The 17136-nt window shown below is 38.7% G+C and overlaps 1 protein-coding gene and 1 long non-coding RNA gene across 2 annotated transcripts in view; one reads left to right on the plus strand and one right to left on the minus strand.

Moving 5' to 3' along the window:
• LOC129445461 (interferon-induced protein 44-like) overlaps nt 1-17136 on the plus strand; it is an 85604-nt gene that overhangs the window by 42881 nt on the left and 25587 nt on the right. The gene's annotated exons all lie outside the window — the stretch shown is intronic.
• Nucleotides 1402-7444, minus strand: LOC141353833 (uncharacterized). Its single transcript, XR_012360784.1, has 3 exons — nt 7297-7444; nt 6939-6999; nt 1402-1491 (listed from the first exon to the last, which is right to left on the minus strand). It is a non-coding gene; the product is annotated as an uncharacterized lncRNA (long non-coding RNA).

Consider the following 17136-nt stretch of genomic DNA (forward strand, 5'->3'; position numbering starts at 1 on the left):
AATTGTTGAGATTTGTATCAGAAATCATGAAGTCTCTCTTAAAGGGGACATATTATGAAAATCAGACTTTTTCCATGTTTAAGTGCTATAATTGTGTCCCCAGTGCTTCTATCAACCTAGAAAATGTTAAAAAGATCAACCCAATAACTTAGTTTTGGTAAATCATTTTCTGCAAGCATGTGAAAAATAGGTCATTGTAATTTGGCCCTTATTGTGATGCCAGAATAAGGTAATACCGCCCCCTTAATCTGCACTATCCAACCACAGCACAACCATTTAGTATGGAGAGAAAGAGAGAGAGAAAATAATTCACAGCACAATTGAGTTTCAATTGCAACAAACCACCATCATTGTGATCAGTGGTTGCACTTCATCCGCTCATTTGCATTTTAAATGACACACCCAAAACGGCACACTTTTGCTCAGACCTATTTTAGACTTAGTTTACATCTTAAAAAAAATCTCTAAATATGTCCCCTTTAAGCAAAAAACAACAACAAAAAACACTAAAGCATTACGGCAGTCTCATTCAATACAATGTCATTTGCATAGCGCTTTTTTATATGCCTGTTTCTTCATAACTAATTTGTGATCAAATGTTTCAATGATTTGTAGAGTAGAATATAATAAAAATAAAATGAGAAGGTCTGGAAGGTTTTCCCTCTACATGAAGCAATGAACAAGTGGTCTTAGTAAAACATTGTTGCTATTGCTAGAAGAGGAGAGTTAGATCAGTGAAGGTCAAGGGACAAATGCCTAACTAAAGGAAACACTAATCACAGTAATGATGACTTCAAATGAACTCATAACAAACACAAACTTAAGATTTAATGTGATACATTTTGTGATAAATGTCTATTTGACTTGTGAGACATCGCGTCAGAAAAAAGATTTGTCTACTAAATCACGCGTGTGGATGCTGGAATAGTTGAGCACTTGTATTTTGTTCTGACAGCTGTTTAGAAGTTAAACTTATCCAATTAGAAAATAACTCAGCAAGTTATCTTTTTATTTTCAAACAGAGATGCTGATAGAGAGGCAAACGTGAAATATTGCAGCTTTTGAAGACATGCACCCAACAGTATTCATCTATTGCATTTAATAATTTGTCTTTCTTTATTATTTTAGTATTTTCTCCAGAAAACGAGCCATCAAAACAAAAACTCAGAAACAGGAAAATGTCCAAAATGTAATTGATTTGAATGACCAGCAGGTGTTCATCACCAATGTCTCAATCATCACTTCATCATCTCATCAACTCCAACACTGATTCAGAGTTATATTTTTAACACCAGTCGTTTTTAACACCGATCTTGGTGTGGATTATATAAACACCAAATAGTGTTGATTTAACACTGATAGAGTTAATTTAACACTGGGGATTTTCCTGTGTACTATTATTATGGTAGACATAGGCATATATTAAAATAATCTTTTCTAGGCTATTACAAACTTACCTCCAATCAAATGGTCTCCATGGTTGTTCAAATTCTGGAAGAGAAAATACATATGATTTAAACCATTTTCGACAAACTGAGAATTTATCTGTGGTATACTCAGATTATGAAAATACAGCTTCAGTTACCTATAATATAATAACTATTTAACATACTACATAACTACATTTATGGACTTGATCAGAACATGACACAAAGATATTCTCAATACTTAAATTGTAGCTTCCATGTTCTCCTAAAACCAACTTCAGGCATCTTGCTGGACATCTCAATTCTTTAATTGCACCATGAGGCAAGTAGGGCTCGTCTTGTGTAGCCAGACCTTCAATACTGAAGGTCTGGTGTTTTTCACTGCTTTTTCTAGACAAAGCCGGCCCACAAGTTGTTTGACCGACATGTCAAACAACCAATCACAGTTTGTTTCGTCCAGCGTCACGTTTCAGACTCCCCACAATTACTCACAATAGAACAACGTTGTGCACTACATCAACAGCCACACCAATGAGATGCTCCCGGTAAACATCTGTTTGAAGCATATCTCTCCACTTTTTAACACCTACAAGCAATTCAGGAGAATTGAACTTTTAGACTCCACTAACTGCCTCTAGCAAAACTCTTGGACGTCTTCTAGAGAGTCTATGCCGTGAACTTTGCATATATTTGAGAATCCAATGTTTAGCTGATCATGATAACTAGTCATTACCCAGATAGCAATTACATTTGCCCCGGATCCATTTTAAGGCCCTGGCCTCCGTTTCTATCTTAGAGACGTTTTCTGATTGTGATCCAGATCCGTGCCAGATAGAGGTTTCAGCTTAAACATCTAACTGCCATCAGTTTAGTATTTATATAATTTTACAGATGTGGCCCAGATCACTTTTCCCATAGGTAACCGAAAGACGTTAGATGTGTCTGACACTGATTTGGTCTAGATCTGCAATACGAATCTGAGCCGATACTGACAATCAGGCGTTGCTGGATCGGTGTTGGATCAGCACTGATACATATCCGCAACCAGAGGTGTAAAATCCATGTGCCATGAGTAAAAGTCCTTCTTCAGTATTTTGTTCCAATCACCTGGATCTGCTAATTACCACAGTTTTTCAGCAGGAGGTGACCTCCTGACTCGTTGGTGTTTTAAGCCCTCAACGAAGCCTTCAAGGCAGCGCTGCCTGGAAGGCAATCCCCGTGCCCCGAGCGCCTCCGCCAATCACAGCACCGGTGCAAGACATCGAGCCCCCCGCCAGCCCCCGGCAGCCTGAGCCCACCGCCGGTCAGGTGAGTAGCGCAGATATGGTAAGATAGGAATGTGACTATTTTTGAATTCAGCTTGAAATGTTTTGAGTGTTTAAGTGACGTGTTTCTGCGTTTTCACATATTTGCAACGCCACTTTCTTTTTCGTGCCAGTTTCATGCTGTGTCCGATATCACCTACTAACGTACTACATAGTATGCAAAAAGCACTACTTTGCCTACTATATAGTATGGAAGTATGTTTCGGATCCTTTTTTTCAAGCCATTGTTGCATGGGATTTGGTTATGATTTGTTGTTTTTGTCTGATGTTTAAACTGTTTTCGCGTGAGGATAAAATTGGGTTTGGTATAAAGCAGATGTCATTTTAAGCATTGGTTATATGTTTATTTGTCAGAATTTTAAACTCTTTTCGCTTGGGGTTAGAGTTGGGTTAGGGTGAGGATGTAATTTTATGTAACAGAAAGTTGTTCTAATCCCAAGCGATAATTGTAAGATAATAAGAAAAAAAATTGAGTAACCAATATGTGAAACTGGCACAAAAAAGAAAGGGGCCATGGCACAAGACTTTTTTAAAGTGTCAAATAAATCTTTGGTGTCCCCAGAGCACATATGTAAAGTTTTAGCTCAAAATACCTTATAGATAATTTATTATAACATGTTAAAATTGACACTTTGTTGGTGTGTGCAAAAATGTGCCGTTTTGGGTGTCTCATTTAAAATGCAAATGAGCGGATGAAGTGTAAACACTGATCACAATGATTTGTTGCAATTGAAACTCAATTGTGCTGTGAATTATTTTTTTTTCTTTCTTTTTCTCTGCACTAAATGGCAGTGCTGTGATTTGATAGTGCAGATTAAGGGGGTGGTATTATTCTAATAAGAGCTCCTTATGACATCATAAAGAGAGCCAAATTTCAACGACCTATTTTTGTATGTGCTTGTAGAAAATGGTTTACCAAAACTAAGTTAATGGGTTGATCTTCTTCACATTTTCTAGGTCAAGAGAAGCACTGGGGATCCAATTATAGCACTTAAACATGGAAAAAGTCTCATTTTCATGCCATGGCCCCTTTAAACGTTGGAAACATTTCGAGCTGAATTCAAGTACCGTCACATTCCTATCTTACCATATCTGCACTACTCACCTGACCAATGGTGAGCTGAACTGGCGGAAGGCTCGATATGCAGCACTAGTGCTGTGATTGGCTGAAACGCTCGGGGCACGGGGCGTGCCTTCCAGGCAGCGCTGCCTTGAAGGCTTCGTTGAGGGCTTAAAAAACCAACGCGTCAGGAGGTCGTAGATAGGAGTTTTCCTTACTCAAACATGTTCTGAGGGCAAAAAGAATGTGATTGGTTCACAAAAACGACCAATCAAAATGCTCGTTACTGGTTTAAGCCCTCAGCGGAGCCTTCAAGGCAGCTTCTGCAGTGAAGCAGTTCGAGCTCACCGTTGATCAGATGAGTAGCGCAGATATGGTAAGATAGGAATGAGACTGTTTTTGAATTCAGCTCGAAACGTTTCGAGTATTTAAGTGACGCGTTTTCACGTGTCTGTGGCACGACTTTCTTTTTCGTGCCACTTTCACGGATTGGTTACTCAATTTTTTTCCTTTTTTCAAACCATTGTCGATTGGGATTGGGGTTAGATTTGTGGTTTTCGTCACATTTTTAAACTATTCTCGCGCGAGGATAAGTTGGGTTTGGGTTAAAATGACATTGTTTATACATTTATTTGTCAGAAAACTTAATTGTTCTTGCTTGGAGTTGGGGTTAGAGTTGGGTTAGGGTGAGGATGTCATTTTATGTAACAGAAAGTTGTTCTAACCCCAATCCCAAGCGACAATGGTAAGAAAATAGGAAAAACAATTGAGTAACCAATACGTGAAACTGGCACGAAAAAGAAAGTCGTGCCACGGACTTTCACTGCAGAAGCTGCCTTGGAGGCTCCGCTGAGGGCTTAAACCAGTAACAAGCATTTTGATTGGTCGTTTTTGTGAACCAATCACATTCTTTCTGCCCTCAGAACATGTTTGAGTAAGGAAAACTCCTACGTGCCAGGAGGTCACCTCCTGCTGAAAAACTGTGCTAATTAGCAAATCCAGGTGATTGGAACAAAATACTGGAGAGGACTTTTACTCATAGCACATTTTACACCTCTGTCCGCAACAACCCCGAAAAACAGACCAGAAACGGCTTCGGCCCGATGTACGTTTGGACTCAGGAACGAGTCCGACTCTATCGTTTTGCGGTTGCGGTCCTGTTCCGTTACAGCATCCAGTGGCTATCAGGGTATTATCCACATGAACACGACTGATTCCCTTCCTCAATGGAACGTCAGAGCTTTGTTTTCCAGGGACCGAAACTAATCGTGACACTCACGTCTCCTGGAAATCCGGTTTATTTAACCAATCAAAAGATGACTTCAACATTCCCACAGGGTTTCCAGGATAGTGTAAAGCCCACAATACACTGCAGGATTTTTGCCCTTATAAGATCATTACTTATCACACTGTGCGACATGGATCGTTTAAACTGGGGTATGACAGGCATCTAGACTGTACGATGATGACACAGAAGCTATCGTAGGCTATCATTGGACGCAAGACCGGGATAACGGCCGTCTTTAAACCTCTCTCGTTGTACGACAAAGAACCACAGATGAAGAGCCACGATCACAGAAATCGCGACGATTGTTTCACGATGACAATCTTTCGTCTGGGACAGCCAAGAATCGCGCAGTGTACCCTGGGCTTTACATAAACATCAGATGTTTAGTCAGAAGCCACGCCCATGTGTAACAGAGCACTCTGTGACTCCCCATCCCTGGAAACTGGCAATTTACAGCAGCTTCAGGGATCTAAATAAAATAATGTTGTTTGATTTTATGTATGTAATCATTAATCTTTTGGTCTTCTCAATGCTTCTTCTGGTTTCAATGTTAACGGTGCAATCAGGGAGTTTTAGCGGCATCTAGTGGTGAGACTGTGGTAAATTGCAACCAACAGCTCAGTTGAAAGGTTATCCATCCTTTTCGAAACACATGGTAAAGCTATGGTAGCTGCCACAGGACTATAACGTCATCATCTGAGACAACATAGTGGCATAACACGTTTAGGGCTACTGCAGAACCGCGATGAACTTCCATGTAAGGGGATCCGCAGCATATGTAAATAAAATGGCTTATTCTAAGGCAGTGGTTCACAATCCTGGTCCTGGAGCCCCACTGCTCTGCACATTTTGTATGTCTCCCTTGTTTAACACAGCTGATTCAAATCATCAGCTCATTAGCAGAGATCTCATTGTCTGTCATATAAGAGAGACATACAAAATGTGCAGAGCAGTGGGGCTCCAGGACCAGGATTGAGAACCACTGTTCTAAGGTAATAAAAACATATCTGTTTGTTATGTAAGGTCTTTTCCAACCACTGAAAACATAGTTATGTATATTATATTCCATTTTTTAACCCAGCATGTGTTCTGTCCAATATTTACCCATTATGGGTCAAAAATAACCCAGATATTTTTAGAGTGTATGAACTCTAAAGTATCCGTTTATTTGTATTATTAAATTAATATTTAATAATAGAGAATGTGTTTCCCAAAAGTATTGTGGGCCTGAAATGATTATACGAATAATTTTCCCTACAACTAACATAACTTCATCTTTCTTATTCGTTGCTGAAGAAATGATCTTCCAAATTTTACATAGACTCTCAATAGAAAAGAATGCAATAAAGTTAAATATATTTATTCTGTCGCATATGTCATAAAAAAATTTTAAGATGTAAAATAAATCTTTGGCATCCCCAGAGCACATATATAAAGTTTTAGCTCAAAATACTATATAAATAATTTATTATAACATGTTAAAATTGCCTCTTTGTAAGTGTGTGCAAAAATGTGCTGTTTTGGGTGTGTCCTTAAAAATGCAAATGAGTGGATGAAATACAAATACTGATCACAATGATGGTGGTTTGTTGCAATTGAAACTCAATTGTGCTGTCAATTATTTTTTCTCTTTGTCTTTCTCTCTGTACTAAATTTTGATCTAATTTTTAATGTGCTTGCAGAGAATGGTTTACCAAAACTAAGTTACTGGGTTGATAGAAGCACTGGGAACCCAATTATACCACTTAAACATGGAAAAAGTCAGATTTTCATTTCATGACCCATTTAATGCAGTTGATATGTAACAGTGTGTGTCTAAAAGAAAAGAACCTTCTTACCCGGGTTAGGCAATTCAGGTATTGGTTCTGCTTTTCCCATTGAGAGTCCCATTTGCTTGTTCTGTGGGACACACGCAACATCTACACTTTAAAAATGTCTGGTTTATTTTTGACCCATAGTGGGTAAATATTGGACAGAACACATGCTGGGTTAAAAATTACCCCATTGGTCAATTTTAACCCAGTGGTGTGTTCTGTCCAATATTTAAAATAAACCAGACATTTTTAGAGTGTGTATGTACATTTCTAATTATTGAGACTCAATAAAAAGTTAAGACCCATACATACTGGAAAGTGGTAATAAGTGATAACATTAAAGATAACAATATTGAAATAAATAAATTTGAAAATTCCTTACCTGTGTTTATTTCCAAGACCTGGAAATTTAGCTAGTGTTTGTGATTTCTCCTGTGTGAGTGATGCAGATCTCAATCTCTCACACTGATGATGTTGATTCATTCAGCTTTCCTTACTCAATGGAAGAATCCTCTTTATAGGCTACTGAAATACTTTTACTTTCTATATGATGCATCTTTATGTTTGAACTGCAGACTATCTGCAATGCAAATATCTGTAAGATTACACAGATAGTGGTTTTATTACCCTTCATTTCAACCCAATTAAATTGTATATTTTAATTTTACAATTTGTACAATTGTACAACATGTGTTTAAAATCCCCTGTGACTAAACTTAGTTTAAGCACCTTTAGATTTTATCACAGGATTCAATCTTAATGGGTATGTGTCAATCAATTTCACACATCTTGAATTTGCAATATTTTGCAATTTCTCATTTTAAAAACATTCTAACTCTGTCAAATTGGCTGGGTGTCTTCTGCGCACAGCCCTCTTCAGATCACCCCATAGATTTTGGATGGGACTTAGATCCGGACTCTGGCTGGGCCATTCCAAAACCTTGATCTTGTTTTGGTGAAGTAATTCCTTTGTTGATTAGATGTGTGCTTTGTGTCATTGTCATGTTGAAAGGTGAAATTTCTCTGTTTTGGCAGAAGCCTTAAGGTTTTGGGCAAAAATTGATGGGTATTTGGAGCTATTCATTATTCCATCCACCCTGAATAAAACCCCAGTTCCAGCTGAAGAAAAGCAGCCACAAAGTATGATGCTGTCACCTTCATGGGGCCTTTAATGGTTAACACCGGTTGGGTCATTCCGTGTCAAATCAACTCAATTTTGGAAATTTTTCTGGAAATTATTTTTTCTGGAGAAAGTAATACTAAAATGATTAAATAATATTAAATGCAATAAATAAATACAGCAAAATAAAGTAAAGTTTTCTTTACCATATATGGGGCTCAATGTCATCCTAATGCCCTTGCTACTAGGGCCTGAATAAGAAAAGCTGCATTTCTTATTCTTTGCACAGCATTTAGTTTGGCAATTAAAAGCTTATTAAAATTAAAATTAATAACTTGCCCCATTGAGATTACACGCAGTCTTGTCTCCACTTTTCAAGTGTGCCTCGTTTTGTTTACTTTGGGTTACTAAGTTACCAATACCACCGTCATTTGCTCTAACAACTTAATGGAAATGCACCTAATTCACGTTTGTTGTTTTTTCTTTTCTTCACTTCATTATAGCAGTGTTCTTCAATCTTCATAGTACCTAGGAAGCACCTATAAAGCACCTTATGGTTCTACACAGGTACTTCATTTGTGCTATATGGTACTTAAAATGGTTCCTCTATGATTACGAGCCAAGAACCACTTTTAGCACCGTTAGTTCACAAACATGGTGAATATATGTTTAATTTGTTATTTTCTAACACAGATGTACACCATGCCTTGTGTTCTTTTTCTTTTAATTGTCAATTAAATATTTTTATATCACCTACACTTTGAGCCTGACAAACAGTAGAACAACCATAAAACAACAGCAACGGACTCTAACCCATTTTTTCTACCTGCCTTATCTAGTTCTAAGAGCATATTGCAACATTTTCTTAGAAAATGATAGTTAGGCATGGTCACCCTTTCCCTAGAAATTGCAAAATCATACTCATGTCATTTTATCAAGAAGCTTTTTGAAGTTTCACTTTAGGATGAATTTTAAAAAATATCAAATAAATTTACATTTAATCTGGGCTCTTATTGGCTGCTTTTCTTTCAATATTCAGTCTATGTCATCTATTTCAAAAATAATATTTTAAAATAAAATTTTAGTTTTCTAATAACAGAAATTAACCTGTTTGGCACCGGTATATTTTTGTCTACAAAGGTAATTTCAAGCATTTAACCATACACCTTCAGATTAAAAGATTTTTAAGATCATAGTTTACATTTCAGTCAAGTGTTTCAAAACTTTTGACAGGTAGTGTACCTTACAAAAATACTACTGGTTTGCATCAATTCGGTTTCTTATTGAGTATCGTTTAGTTCGACTTGACAACGTACAGCGTGTGTGTGTTTGTCCTCACAACAGGATTTCTGGTTTTGCATTCGAAGCGGCACTGACGTGCAAATTCTGAAGCTCTTAAAACACCGCCTTCCACAGGAAAATCTGATAAGATAATAGGTTCAATCACGTAGACAATCGGGACTGCATACACTGCAAAATCCCGGCAGTTAAATTAACACTGCTCAGTGTTTATATAGGTCCACTCTCCAGAGTGTTAAAAAAGTAACACTGGAGAGAGTTAAAAGCTACAATATGTGACTTTATCCTCTCTATCACCATCTCTGTTTGAAAACTGAAATGTCATTTTAGATCTAACTTGTAGAGATATTTTCTTATTTTAGGATTAGATGTTGGCTGTTTCATTTAAAGTCACCATTATTGTGATCAGTGGTTGTTTTAATTGGACTCTTGAGTTAGTCTTAGCTTTTCAGCTTTTTTGGCTGTTATAATTACATGGGTTTAAAACATGTTTGTTGTGGCCAAAGAGGGGACAATAGTGCATTTCTATGTTTATAATGGTTGTTAGGATACACTTTCAAATACACTGAAAAAAATGACTCATTGAATTTAATAAATTTCCTCAAGGTAAGTGGCTGCAATCAATCCATTCAAGCCACATTCAAACAAAAGTTTTATATTTTATTTTATTAATCTTTTTTGTTTAAATGTAGCTTAAATAAATTGATTGCAACCACTTACCTTAAAAAAATTGAGTAAATTCAATGAATCATTTTTTTCTGTGTAACACTCTCTTTAAAAATGATTTCTTCAGTGATTTCTTACTAGAAGTGTTTATTTCTGTTAATAATATGATGCTGTAGTATGATATACAGCTCTCTCATAACAGTTTTTCATTCTGAATAATTTTAAACACTGACACTTAGAATTAACTGGTGTGTTATGTAGACAATTAAACATCAAGAATCAGAGTATGAATCACAATGATGGTGACAATAGAATGAAAAGCTTCATGCTGCAATGCATGCTGGGTATCAACAAATTACAAATCTCATCCAGGACTCCCAGAATGCACTGGGGCATGAATAATAATGAACTTTTTACCATTTTCTTTGTCACCCTTGTTGAGATTCATACTCTGATTCATGATGTCTTTGTATCTACATTGTTCAGTGGTTCACGTTTATGTGCACACTATCAAAATCCTTCAGAATAACAAACTGCTATGAGAGTTCTGGACCTTAAATTGTAGTATTTCATTATTAACAGAGAAATATGCTGTTGATGAGGGAGGAAATCTATATTAATAAATCTGTTCATTAAATGATTATGTTTGACATTTTGTTTTATTCAATCACACAGTAACCTTTTCTTTGCTATAACAATGTGTTTTAAACACACTAAGATATAGCAGTTAGAAAAAACTAACAAGCTTATAGTCAAGAGTCAAGTCCAACTAAAACAACCACTGATCACAATAATTGTGACTTTAAATGAAACAGCCAACATCTAAACCTAAGTTAAGAAAATGACTCTACAAGTAAGACGTAAAATGCAATTTTAGGTTTCAAACAGAGATGGTGATAGAGAGGATAAAGTCACAGATTGTAGCTTTTAACTCTCTCCGGTGTTACTTTTTTAACACTCTGGAGAGTGGACCTATATGTAATGTTCTCAGTAAAGATGCTGTTTTGTATGCGCATGCGCGGTACGCATACGGAAGTATCACAGACTGCACTATGCTCAACGTGCATGTTATGATGAAGAGTTTTGAGTAAAGCGGAACATTTTGGTTCAACTACACCTCCAGCGTGTCTGTGTCTCCTTAACAAACAGAAACATCACACTGGCGACGAGGATTAAAATCTATATGTAAAAACAGAGCGACAGTTCAACGCTGACGATCACAAACAGAGGACGACGACAACATGGCGATTACCCCGCACTCGTTTCCAGCGTTTGATATGGAAAGTGAACCACACTCTATCGGACCTCGTTGGACTAAATGGGTGCAAAGATTTGACAACTATGTTACTGCAATGAACATCAGTGGCGACGCGAGACTCAAAGCTCTGCTGTTGCATCTGGCTGGAGAAAAGGTACACGACATATATGACACGCTCGCCGAAGCAGCAGATAAATATGCAGACACAAAAACTAAGCTCACTAACTACTTTGCCCCGAAGAAAAATGTACAATATGAAGTATATGTCTTTAGAAATGCAACGCAACAGCCAGGGGAAAACTTAGACACATTTAACACAAGACTTCAGATGCTTGCTAAAAACTGTGAATTCACTGATGTCAACAGAGAAATAAAGGCACAGATTGTTCAAACCTGCACATCGTCCAGACTTCGCAGACGTGCTCTGAGAGAGCCAGACTTGTCTCTGCAAGACCTTTTAGAACATGGCAGGACCCTTGAGATCTCAGAACAGCAAGCTTCAGGTATTGAAAATAGCTCAAAAACACCTGAAACTGTCAATGCAATCAGCCACAAACACTTCAAAAATCAATCAAAGCATTATGTTGACGAATCAACACGCCCCACCACAAAATGCAGAAATTGTGGAGGTCTTTTTCCTCACAAAACGGTCTGTCCAGCAAAAGGCAGAACTTGTAATGCTTGTGGCAAACCCAATCATTTTTCAAAAGTGTGCCGATCATCCAACAAAATGAAGAGACACACAACACAAAAATTCAAGCGAACAATCCCAAACATACAACACAATGAAGTTCATCACGTCATTGCAGATGTGCAACACGCAAGCCCAGGCTCATCTAGCAGTGATGATGCGTACGTTTTTGTGGTCAAAACAGCGAATACTGCCAAATTACCACAAACACACATCGAACTATGTGACACAAACATACCTGCACTTATTGATTCAGGAGCTGCTGTGAACATCCTCAGCGAGACCACCTATAAATCTCTAGTGCAACCACCAGAACTACGACCGTCCAACATCCAAATATTCTCCTATGGTTCCAAGCAGGCACTTCCTATTCTCGGAACATTCACATGCACTCTGAAATCTCGCAGTGACATAACTCGCGGAACCTTTTATGTGATACCTGGTAATGGCTGCTCTCTACTCAGCTACCAAACCGCTGAGGAGCTAAACCTCATCAGAATTCTGAACTCTCTAAATACTACTGTCATAGGACGCAGTATAGCAGATGAACTCGTAGAAAAGCATCCTGAGTTATTCCAAGGAATAGGAAAGCTTAAGGATTTCCAGGTCAAATTACACATAAACCCTGATATTCAACCAACGTGCCAACCTCATCGGAGAGTACCATTCCATATAAGAAAAAAAGTAGAAGCAGAACTAAAAACGCTGGAAGACAGTGACATCATAGAGACCATAACTGGCCCCACACCATGGGTTTCACCCATAGTCGCACCTCCAAAACCAAAAGACCCAGACAAAGTGAGAATTTGTGTTGATATGAGACAAGCCAATGTTGCCATCGTGCGTGAACGTCACCTCACACCAACGATGGATGACATCATACATGAGTTAAATGGTGCCACAGTATTTTCAAAGCTGGACCTCAAGGCTGGATACCATCAGCTTGAACTACATCCTGACAGCAGATATATCACCACTTTCTCGACACATCTTGGTCTAAGGAGATACAAACGTCTCAACTTTGGGATTTCATCTGCTGCCGAAGTATTTCAAAATGCAATCAGACAAACACTTCAAGGCATTCGTGGTGTCATGAATTTCAGTGATGACATTATAGTATATGGATCAACACAAGCAGACCATGATAGCAGCCTGACAACACTGTTTCAGCGCCTCAAAGAAAAGGGTCTCACGCTCAATCGCAGCAAATGTGAGTTCAACAAGTCCAAGCTTGAGTTTTTTGGCTTTGTCTTTTCAGCGAATGGCATATCTGCTGACCCTAAAAAAGTGCTTGCAGTCCAACACGCCAGTGCTCCAACATGTGTTACTGAAATGCGCAGTCTTCTGGGCATGGCCAACTATTGCTCGCGTTTTATTCCAGACTTCGCGACTGTAACAGAACCATTGAGAAAGCTCACTCGGAAAGGCACAACCTGGGAATGGGGTACTGAGCAGGAGTCAGCATTCAATCACCTCAAAGAGCTCCTGACCAGTAACACAGTGATGGCCTATTTCGATCCTAGAAAAAACACAGAACTCATAGTCGATGCCAGCCCAGTGGGTTTAGGTGCAATTCTGCTTCAGAATCAAAATGGACAGCAATCCATCATTGCATATGCCAGCAAAGCTCTTACTGATGTTGAAAGACGTTACAGTCAAACAGAACGTGAAGCACTGGCAATCGTGTGGAGTTGTGAACATTTTCACCTTTACATTTACGGAAACCCGTTCACACTGATAACAGACCACAAACCCCTTGAGCTCATCTGGAACAATCCATGCTCCAAACCACCTGCTCGAATTGAACGTTGGGGACTCAGACTTCAACCGTATGACTTCACTGTAAAATACAAAAAAGGCTCAGACAATCCAGCAGACTACATGTCTCGTCACCCTGTTTCCACACCTGCGCCTTGCAAAACTCGAGCCACAAAAGTTGCGGAAGAATACATTAACTTTCATGCACAACACAGCACACCGAAAGCCATGACCATTGATCAAATCAAACAAGAAACTTTGAACAGCCCAGTTCTCCAAAAAGTGTGCTCCCTCATTCGCACTAACTCCTGGGGTTCAATTACTGACACTATGGAAAATGCATCTACACTATTAAAGTATAAACGCATTCACAGTGAACTCACCACCCTGCCTAATGATGACTTAATCCTCAGATTCTCCAGAATTGTAATTCCACCTTCGCTAGAGCAACAAGTTCTTCAGTTAGCCCATGAATCTCATCAGGGCATCGTAAAAACAAAGACCCTGCTAAGAGAGAAGGTCTGGTTTCCCGACATGGACACAAAAGCTGAAGCTATGGTAGCAAACTGTTTAGCCTGCCAAGCCAACACACCTGCAGTACATCCTGAACCACTGCAAATGTCGAAGCTTCCTGAAGATGCCTGGCAAGAGGTCAGTGCTGACTTCTATGGCCCTCTACAGACTGGTGAATATATGCTTGTCATCATAGACGATTACTCTCGTTATCCAGTAGTGGAAGTTCTTCACTCCATAAACGGAAATGCAGTGATTCCTGTAATGGACAAAATTTTCTCAATGTTTGGCATTCCGAAAATTGTAAAGACAGACAATGGACCCCCTTTTAACAGCGATCGTTTCAGCAAATTTGCAGAGTACCTTGGATTCCATCATCGTAAAATCACTCCATTCTGGCCACAGGCAAATGGCTCTGCTGAAAGATTCATGCAGACCCTGAGCAAAGCACTCCGCATTGCAGGAACCATACAAATTCCGTGGAGACAGCAGCTGTGCCTCTTTTTACGGGAATATCGTGCAACACCACACAGCACTACCAACACATCCCCAGCTGAGCTAATGTTTCGCCGCAAGATGCGCACAAAGATCCCGAACATAGCCACAGAAACGCCTGTTGTGTCCGATCATGATCTGAGGAAAAGAGACGGTGTGGCCAAAGCAAAAATGAAAGCATATGCTGATTCCCGCCGACATGCTTCTTCTCATACTCTACAGATCGGTGACCAGGTACTACACCGGCAACCCAAACAACATAAACTCACAGCACCGTACAATACTGTCCCACACACGGTGACCAGGACCAAAGGCTCCATGATCACAGCAGTACGAGGTAGTCACTCCATCACTCGGAACTCATCGTTCTTCAAAAGATTTGTCCCTCCTCAAAACGCTGCGCCATGTGAACGTGGTAATGATCTTCCAAAAGTTGTGCCATCAACAAGATATCCCATTCGGCGAAATAGACAGTCTCCTGCATACCTTTCAGACTACAGTTTAAAGTAGAACTTCAAAGTCTGGACTCCATAGTTAAAGTCAAACATGGAGTAATTCAGCCCATACCATACAAGTAACAGTATTCAGAAATAATGTTCATAATGATGTCTGTTCTGTGTTTAGAGTTTTTATTTCTGTGAAAGATATGCAATGTGTAAAAAAAAAAAAAAAAAAGAGCGTTGTAATGTTCTCAGTAAAGATGCTGTTTTGTATGCGCATGCGCGGTACGCATACGGAAGTATCACAGACTGCACTATGCTCAACGTGCATGTTATGATGAAGAGTTTTGAGTAAAGCGGAACATTTTGGTTCAACTACACCTCCAGCGTGTCTGTGTCTCTTTAACAAACAGAAACATCACACTATATAAACACTGAGCAGTGTTAATTTAACTCCCAGGATTTTGCTGTAGGATTTAGATCTTTTGGTGCGTACCAGGCTTTAGTTAAATTAAGATGTTTAAGCAACTTTAGTAAACATGCCTTAGAACAGTGGTCTCAAACTCCCGGCCCGCGGGCCATTTGCGGCCCGCCCTCCCCCTCTCTGCGGCCCGCGTCACCCTTCAACAATATAACGTAATCTGGCCCGCAGAAAGATATTTATTTAAATTCGTTTTTTTATTTAAACGTTTAAGGGTCCGGTCACATGTCGCGTCTAACAACGCGAGTTAAAACGAGTCGAGGCGTTTCTTAAAGTATGTTTACTTTTCAGAGTGCTTGCTTGGGAGCGGAGGTTGCGCAGGGTTGGATCGCCAAGCAGCCACGAGCGCGCGCTCCGTGATGGCGAGGGTAACGGAATGCGTGATCGGATTTTAATTCCTCTCGCGTCAATCATATCATTGTCACAATGCGATCAGTTCATCTGATCGCGACTTTGTAGTGTTTGTCCAGAGAAGATTTGTTACTTCCGGGTGGATACTCTGTTACTCAGAGAAGAGCTGCTGTGGGGTTATTACCGTAGTTCACATCAAGTCACAGCTTCTAATGGAGACACCGCAGTGGGAGATGTAGTGCAACAGTTTAATATTAAACTACGGATGAGAAAATGACCCATCAAAGTGCCCAGGTTAGGAAAAGAGGAAAGATGAGGAAAAATTACAGAGGATACAAGTATGTACACTTCTATATGAAATATATATGAAGTATAATACATTATTATCTTGCTTGGTTATACATAGAGCAGTATTATTTATTTTTACTGTCCAACTAGCTTATGTAACATTGACTACCCATCCAAATGTTTTAGGATCACTTTCACTTATTAATATTTTTCTAAATATAATAGCAAATTCATTAAAACGGTGGAATAACAAAAAGGAACATAATAAAGTCAATACTATGACTGAAAACAGTCAAAAATAAATAAAAACAGAAACACCCACTGTTGGTGCATTTTTATAAATGTATAGGAATTAAATTTGTTAGTTTTAATAGGCCTTAGTTAATAATTTAAAGCCTAATAAGGTTAAAAAAATATTTACTTACTTTTATAAAATAATGTATATTAAAAAATAAAAAACACTGTTTATATATTTTCAAGTATTATTATACATTAAAAAATATTTTAAAGAAATATTGTACTTTTTTGAACGTTAAAATAGCTCTGCGGCCCTCTGATGAAATGTCAGTCTCAGAAATGGCCCCAAGCCAGTTTGAGTTTGAGACCCCTGCCTTAGAAGGAGACATTATTGGTGTGTATCCTGAGAAAAATCAATGGCACTGGCTTATTTCTAGATCTGTCAAGACAGTTCAAACATGTGTTTTAGTCTAGGTTTAAGCTTAAGCCTTGTCGGTGAATCCAGGAGTATGCACAATAAAAATGTGCCTGTGTGTTATGTAGACAAGAATGAGAGTATCAACAATGGTGACCAAAAAATTGTAAAACAGATAGTTTGAGTTAATTTCAGGAATATATTGCGGAG

This window comes from Misgurnus anguillicaudatus, chromosome 3 (genome assembly GCF_027580225.2).
Source record: "Misgurnus anguillicaudatus chromosome 3, ASM2758022v2, whole genome shotgun sequence".
Classification (NCBI taxonomy): Eukaryota; Metazoa; Chordata; class Actinopteri; order Cypriniformes; family Cobitidae; genus Misgurnus; species Misgurnus anguillicaudatus.